Consider the following 8,221-nt stretch of genomic DNA (forward strand, 5'->3'; position numbering starts at 1 on the left):
GAGTTGATGGTGTCATGAGTGGGAATGAAGATGGCTTGCTTGCTAGCTCGGTCTATGACTACTAAGATGGCGGTGAATCCGTTGGAGTCCGGTAGTTGTTCAATGAAGTCCATGGAAATGGAATCCCATGGCCGTTTGGGAACTGGCAGAGGTTTCAGTAACCCATAGGGGCGGTGTCTGGATGCCTTGTTGCGCCCACAAACTGTGCAGGACTTAACATAGTGTCGGACATATTCACACATCTTTGGCCAGGTGTAGTTCCGCTGGACTAGTTCTAATGTCCGGTTTTGACCAAAGTGACTTGCCAAGATGTGGTCATGATTGTTCTGTAGTATACGGAGATGGAGATCATCGGAGTCCGGGATGTGGATGCGGCCTTTGAAGTGAAGGATGTTGGATTCGTCAATGGACCATTGAGAGGGAGAGGATTCGGAGGCGGCCTTGGCCTGGCGGAGGCCATCAGAGGACATAGCATCAGAGGATTGTGCTTGTCTGATATCGGTGTGGAGTTTGTCAATATCCATGATGGCACTAGCCCGTAGGGTGGGGCCTTCGAGATAGGTTGCTCGGAGTGATGCGGAGAGTTGTTCTTGGGTGAACATGGGTCGGAAATTGTGCAGGTTGATTTGGGCATATTGGCTATCCCCCTCTTTAGGGTAGACGTCCCATCATCTAGTGAGTGCATCCGGTTTCCCACCAAGTTTTCCAGGGTGGAACCGGATTACTAGGTTGAACTGGGATAGGTATTCGGACCAGCGGACCTGTCGGTGGGTTAGAATCTTAGTGGTGGCGAAGTATTCAAGGTTCTTGTGGTCTGTTACAACATCGATGCAGTCCGCGGAGCCTTCAAGGTAGTGCCGCCAATGTTTAAAGGCTTCAAAAATGGCTAGAAGCTCTTTGTCATGGGTGTCATAGTTGAGTTCAGCATTGTGGAGGCTCCGGGAGCGGAAAGCGATGGGGTGAATTTCGCCATCTTCAAGATAGATGGAGAGGATAGCTGCAATTGCATAGTCGGAGGCATCGGTTTCCACCACTATCTTTTGATCGGGGACCCAGTGGGTAAGGATGGGGATGGTTGCTATTTGAGATATACGGCTCCCGATGGAGCCATCAAATAATCGAAGTTGCACACTAGGGATGGTTTTAATGGGGATTTCATTGGCAGTTACATACTTAGTGTCAACAAAGCAGTGGCTAGAGCCAGAATCAATAAGGGCAAGAAAACGTAGGATGATACAAGTTGGGGAACCATCGGGTTCCGTAGTAGTCGGCAATTCTGCTGAGAGGGGAATGTGAAAGGAGTGATTGGAAAGGGATGTTGCATTGAGAGTGATGACCTCCGGTGTGCAAATACAGTCGACGCAACCCTGAACTCACACGGAGGGAACAGGGTTGCTTCCTAGTTTTCCGACTCCATCAGAGCCAGTTCCACGGAAGCGGTGTCGACCTCTGCTGCACGCCCCTTGGCAGAGGCTGCTGCCTTCCGCTTGTTGCAGTCCTCGGTCTTGTGTTTGGCTCCACAGAACATGCAAAGGTTGTTCTGGTGCCGGCGGTCTTTTTCTTCCTGGGTAAGACGGCCATCTTTGCCTAGCTTGTCAGCATAGGGCTTAGGGGCGGTAGATTTCGGTGTGGAGCTGGAGTCCGAGGAAGAAGTGTTAGACCCCTTGGATTTGGGGTTGGGGAATTTATTGTCCCGGTTTTCACAGGCAATTTCGGTCTTCCAGGTCCAGTAACGAGCATCAAGTTCTTGGGCAAGGAAGCGCATATCACGAAGGTTGTTTGGCTTCCCATGGTGTGCCATGTCATCCTTGATACGGGTGCAGAGGCCACGGTAAAAGGCATGGCAGAGGGAGTTATCTCCGTACCCAATTTGTGAAGCATACTGGTTGAATTGGACCATATACTTCATGATCCGATCACCATCGCGCATCCGAAGGTGTTCTAATGCATCTTCAGCATCTCCGATAGCATCAAAGGGGCCGAAGTTGCTACGAAGCTCATCTAAGAAGGCTGCGTAGGAGAATTGCCAGGCTGGTGGATTCCATGGATTGGGGTTAAGAATGTCTGGTTCAAACCAGTTGAGCGCGGTGCCGGCCAGGAATGAAATGGCATAGTTAACTTTGTTAGCATCCGTTGCAAACGCGGTAGGTCTGTCATTGAAGTTCAACTGAAGGGAGACAATGAAAGCCTTCAGTCTGCAAGGGTCAGAGCCATCAAATGGTTCTGGTTCCTTGACCTTGGTATGGACAGTGGCTGGTTTAGGGTTGTTGAGGGAGGCGGAGACTCCTTGTAACAGGTTCATGAATTCTAGGAACATGTCCTGCTGGTTTGGATTGTTACTTCCTGTGGGGCTGTCGGCGCTGCCTGGGCCATTGGGATCACCTGGTCCTCCTGGTTCACCTGGTCCACCTGGGAAAGGGTTTGGTGGATTGCCAGCCGGTTCCCGTCGGATGGGAGTATGAGTAGGGGTGTCTTCATCTCTGCCCTCTGAGTCTGGGCTGTCTGGATTTCCATGGTTGTTGCCCAGGGATAAGGGGTCTATTGGGGGGTCGGTTCGGGCGCCATACATCAGGCTGGCCCGTTGGGCCCCATTGGTTGGGATGCTGGTGGCATCGAAAGGGTTAGGGGAATCATCATAATTAGGTTGACAGGCAGTGAAGCTAGAGTGATTGTAGGTTTCCCTACAGGAAGATTGTCCCCCACTGGAGGCTGATCCAAACAGGCCTGGTTGTTCCTTTGAGGCAGATGCCGGGATGTCTTCCATGGAAAACATGTTTGGATGGGTGGGCTGCCTTTGTTCAGGATCGGTCTCTGTGGGTTCGGTAAATGTGGTGGACATGATAAAATTTTCGACTCAAGGGTTTGAGTTCAAATATACTGTTAGGAACGTGCCAATCGAGTGGGCTTCAGTGCACGTGCAGAGTCCGGCGGAGTGCGTGGGCGTTGACGAAGCTATTGGCAATGTCACCCTTGAGTTGGAGCCCAAGGATCTGGATGGACAGAACTCCGTTCTGTCAGAGAAGTGAACAGGAGTATCCTTCAGAGCGGAATCCGACAGATGAGACAGGGAGGAGTGAGTACGAGGTGTAGATGGCTTATCCAAGTTGATATTCGAACTGAGTAGTTACGGTGATATACACGGCTTTATATACTAATGGTAGCTAATTCCAAGTCGGGTTCCATTGGGTTCCGGTGTGAATATTCGCTACCGAGTTCGGGGTCTAGGTATTACAGTGTGAAATACAGATGTGAAATGATAATGGTGAAATGAAATTAGTAGGTAATGGGAAGCGGCCGGAGTCCGGTGGGTAGCGTGATAGAATTCGTGGTTGGTTGAGGTGACACAGAGGCCGGCAGCATGCGCGTAACAGATGCCATGAATGCCGAGTGTGATGCTATCCAAGTCGGCAAACACGGCATCCTCAATTCGAACAGCGACATCAAGATATTCACTCACCACATCGGCTGTCTGCAGCATGGCATCTCAGCTAACCCAGCCAGTCCCATATGCAGCTGAGGATTTATCATCCAAATCTCTGGACTGATACAGGGAGCCAATTATTGGGGAGGCAGCTGCCATCTGATGAAGCAACTGGATCGGTTTTGACTGACAAGAAGAAGGATGACCCTGAAGCAACAGCACAGGGGTGGACCATCAAAGATGGACAGATCGTCCGAAAGGAAGGGCTGCTGACTCTAAGAAGCCCTGTAGCTGATGACGGATCATTACATTCCTTTCCAGGATCCCCGATGGATTGGGCTGGTCCCCCTGAAGGGGAACTCCCAAATCCGATGTCGCCTCTTGATCCGAAGGCACATATACTAAACATCAGGCCAATGCTCAGATGGGAGCCCCTTCCTTTTAAAGAGGCTTCAGATGACATTGACCACTTCCTTATAGACTGCAACCAATATTTTCAAGTCTTTGTCTCGTACTTTCTTCATGACATGTACAAAGTAAATTATGCCACCATCTACTTTGAAGACAAGGCAAAGGTATGGTGGGTATTGCTGGCCTCTAACTTCTGGTCAACCACCTGGCAACACAACTGGTACCCTGCCTGGCAAGTACTAAAGCAGATGATCCATGACAAGTTCATGGATCCTGCTGTCCAAGAAGTCCACAAGTTGAAGATGAAGAAATACAGGATGGGTGACAAAACAGTGCCCGATTACTTCGACGAACTGGAGCGACTCGGGAAACTCGCTGAGATCCAGGAGGATGTGGCCGACTCAGGATGCATGGTTAAGTATATGAAGCGGGGAGTGCCACCTCATTATCTGAAGACCATCTCTGATCTCGGCCATAGTGTGCTGGTCGGCTATGATGATTGGAAGGCCCAAATTGTCTTAATGTGGCAGGAACAACAATGACAGAAGGCAGAGGCAATGAACCTGTGGGACCAACACAGGTACCAGAGACAGGGCTCAAAGCCCTCCACCTCCCACATGACCACATCCGCCAGGCCTGGTGGCTCAGCCTCAACTTCCCAGGGTGACGGGAAGCAAACTGGTAAGGGCCCAAGTACCAGAACAGATAAGCAAATTGATGTGGATCACCTCAAGAAGGAGGGGAAATGCTTCAATTGTGGCTGACCAGGCCACATGGCATGGAACTGCCCAAAGAAGAACAAATGTACAAGGGAGGATATCAGAGCACAGATCGCTGATTTGATGAAGGAAGATGAAGACCTCAGACAAGACGACAAGCCCGAGGAGGTAAAAGGCGAGGCTGAGCAGTGAGTGATTCCACTGACTTGGCCAAAGGACTAGATGACAGGTCACAAACTGTTATGATTTTTCCTATTTTCTTTTCTTTTTCCTTGGAAATGACCTCTATCTTTGCTTAGTCAGGGTGCTTAGGCCAGCACTTAGGACCATGAGAACACTTAGCTCAGCAACCCAGTCGGTCCTCATCTTATTGCACTGCTGTGGGCTGTGAAGGGAGAGACAATACCTCCTTTGTTCACCAACTGTGATGCAGCAGTAACAGCACACAGCAGGACAATAGTTTTTGTGGAGAGACTGGCAACAGCAGGGGAAACAGCACAACAGCAAGACAACAGCTTTTTGTGAATATTTATTTATAGTACAATAACAGAACAGTATTTAAGTAGCATAGCTCTTGCTGTAATACTCCAGCTTTGAGCTAAAGTTTATTCTCTATCATCCTATCTCGAGTGACTTGCAAACGCCTTGACCACACACCTCTGTTGACACATCAGTGAACTCAGTCGGACATACCCGAAGTGCGAGGTACCGAACTGTTTATCATGTGTTAATAGTCACATGGAGTTTGGGCTTAACAATTAGCTCAAAGCTTTTAGCTTCCCTTCTTTGAGCCTGAAGGCTAAAAGAACTGAATGCTTCTTACCGACCTCTTCTCGATCAACCAACCAAGACATTATATGTCTTCCATCAACAGCTCTATCAACTCTGAAGTACCCCCTTCCTCCATTGAATTGCTGACTGTTCTTCTAGAAACCCTAACAACCAGGATAATCAGGGATTATCAAGCCAGAGATGACACCATCCAAGAACTCATCAATGGCCTCTCTACCGAGGCCCGAATCACCGAATCAAGACCCAGACAAGGGTCTGAAGGCATGGGCCAATCAGGTCCTTGCCAAGAGGAGGAGGAACCCCTCCACAGTTCCTCACAAATCCCGACCTCCGACCTTGACTCCACCAACACATTGGTGGAAGAAGAGGAGGTCAAGCATGGCCAGCAGTGAGGAGATGAGCTCGACGAGGAGCACTGACAGTTGACCGACAGTTAGCTGGAATTGGCCAACCAACACAGTGGAGCCCTACTCCAAGGGCCTGAGAGCCAAGAAAGTGGCTCCCAGGAACAGAATGGAATGAAAATCCTGAAGATGACCCCTATGCTCCAGATCACTGGGATGAATCCAGGGACGATCAGGATCAAAGTACTGATCCTTGATCAATAACCATCAAAGGAGGCAGTACAGGCAGTCAGAGACTCCTGTCAGCTGGGGGGCGAAAGTGGGCCCCAGGCACTGAGTGGAACAAAGACCCCAAGGACGACCCCTACGAGGTCGACTGGTGGGATGACACCACTGACGAAGGAGAAAGCAGTCCAGATGGACCCCTATTCAGCCAGTCAAAGAGCAGCGGCTCCCTGGCAGATGATGAGTCCTTTGACTGGACCATCAAAGCAAGAATGGCAACCTGGCCATCACCCTGGATCAGCAATCAAGCCCTTCACAGGTTCTTGCACAAGAAGCTCATCACTCTCTTCTTTAATCAAGGGTTCTTTGAGGAGTTCCAACAATATGCTGATCGGATGGAAGGAGAAAGAGAGTGGCAGTGCAATGCCAAGACTAAAGGGGTTTGGGACCTACCCACCTGGGGGATCCCATACTGGAAAGACTCCAATGACCCCCAAGGCCTATATTGGCCCAGGGGAGGAAGGAGAGATAGAAGAGGAGGGAGGCACCCCCTCCACAAATAATCAGTGGACCCAGCTGGTGGATGAGGAATGAGAAGACTGAAAGAGCAGAGAGGAGAGGCATCCAAGGAGTCGGCGATACCCTTGACTGACCCTCAGTGACAATGGGATGCCATTAGCGCCAGGATTACCTCTGGTACTTCCCGAAGATGAATACTTGCCATTCCCAGTAAGTACTCCACCACCCTGGAGAAGAAGCCCTTCTGGGGTGAGCACAATGACTTGGCTTTCGGAGAAGCCAAAATATATAAACCTCTGGAAGGTTCCAGGATTCCCACCATGACCATTGGGAGGACAGCTGCCTCTCGACAAAGCCACTGGATTGGCTCCTGTCGATTCGAAGACCGATGACCCTGAGGTGACAGCACAGGGATGGACCATCAAAGATGGATGGATCATCCGAAAAGAAGAGCCACTGACCCCAAGGAGTCCCATCGCTGATGATGGATCCCTGCATTCCTTTCCAGGGCCTCCGACAGATTGGGCAGGTCCCCCTGGGGGGGAACCCCTGAATCCGATGTCGCCTCTCAATCCAAAGACGCATATACTAAACATCAAACCAACACTCAGGTGGGAGCCCCTTCCTTTTAAAGGGGCTTCAGATGATATTGACTGCTTTCTTATGGACTGCGACCAATATTTTCAGATATTCAGCTCGTACTTCCTTCATGACATGTACAAGGTGAACTACACAACCACCTACTTTGAAGACAAGGCGAAAGTATGGTGGGTACTCCTCGCCCTCACCCTCAACTTCTGGTCAACTACCCGACAACATCACTGGTATCCCGCCTGGGCAGTCCTAAAGCAGATGATCCAAGACAAGTTCATGGATTCTGCTGTCTGAGAAGTCCACAAGTCGAAGATGAAGGAATACAGGATGGGTGACAAAACGGTGCCCGATTACTTTGACAAACTGGAGCGACTCAGAAAGCTTGCTGGGATCTGGGAGAATATCGCTGACTCGGGACGAATAGTCAAATATATGAAGCAGGGAGTACCGCCTCATTATCTCAAGATGATCTCAGATCTTGGCCATAGTGTGCCTGTCAGGTATGATGATTGGAAGGCACAGATAGTCCTGATGTGGCAGGAATGACAACGACAGAAGGCAGAAGTGACCAATCTGTGGGACCAACACAGATACCAGGGACAGGGCTCGAAGCCCTCCACCTCCCATGTGACCATGTGGACCAGGCCCAGCAGCTCAGCCCCAACTTCTCAAAACGATGAGAAGCAAACTGGTAAAGGCCCAACTATCAGAATAGGCAAGCAGATCGATGAGGATCGCCTCAAAAAGGAGGGTAAGTGTTTCAATTGTGGTCAACCAGGCCACATGGCACGCAACTGCCTGGAAAAGAAGAATAAGTGCATGTGCAAAGAAATTTGGGCACAGATTGCCAAATTGATGAAGAAAGATGATGACCTTGGACAAGACGACAAACCCGAGGAGGTAAAAGGCGAGGCCAAGCAGTGAGCGATTCCACTGACTCGGCCAAAGGACTGGATAACAGGTCACAAGCTGCTGGACAGACTGACACTTTATCTTCTGAAGTGCCACCCCCTATGACTAAACTATGCGTGCATTTGAATATACTCGACCCCATTATCCACCAACCAGAATTGCCTAAAGGACCACCTAAAAAACCGACTACAATGACTCAAGTGCTGACAAAAGGCCAAAGAGGGGCAGAGAGCCCCAAAGGTGCATCTTCGCCAAGAATTTCTCAAACTAAAAATATGAAACAG

Source organism: Guyanagaster necrorhizus (assembly GCF_019112545.1).
Source record: "Guyanagaster necrorhizus MCA 3950 unplaced genomic scaffold BT62scaffold_4, whole genome shotgun sequence".
In the NCBI taxonomy this organism is placed as follows: domain Eukaryota; kingdom Fungi; phylum Basidiomycota; class Agaricomycetes; order Agaricales; family Physalacriaceae; genus Guyanagaster; species Guyanagaster necrorhizus.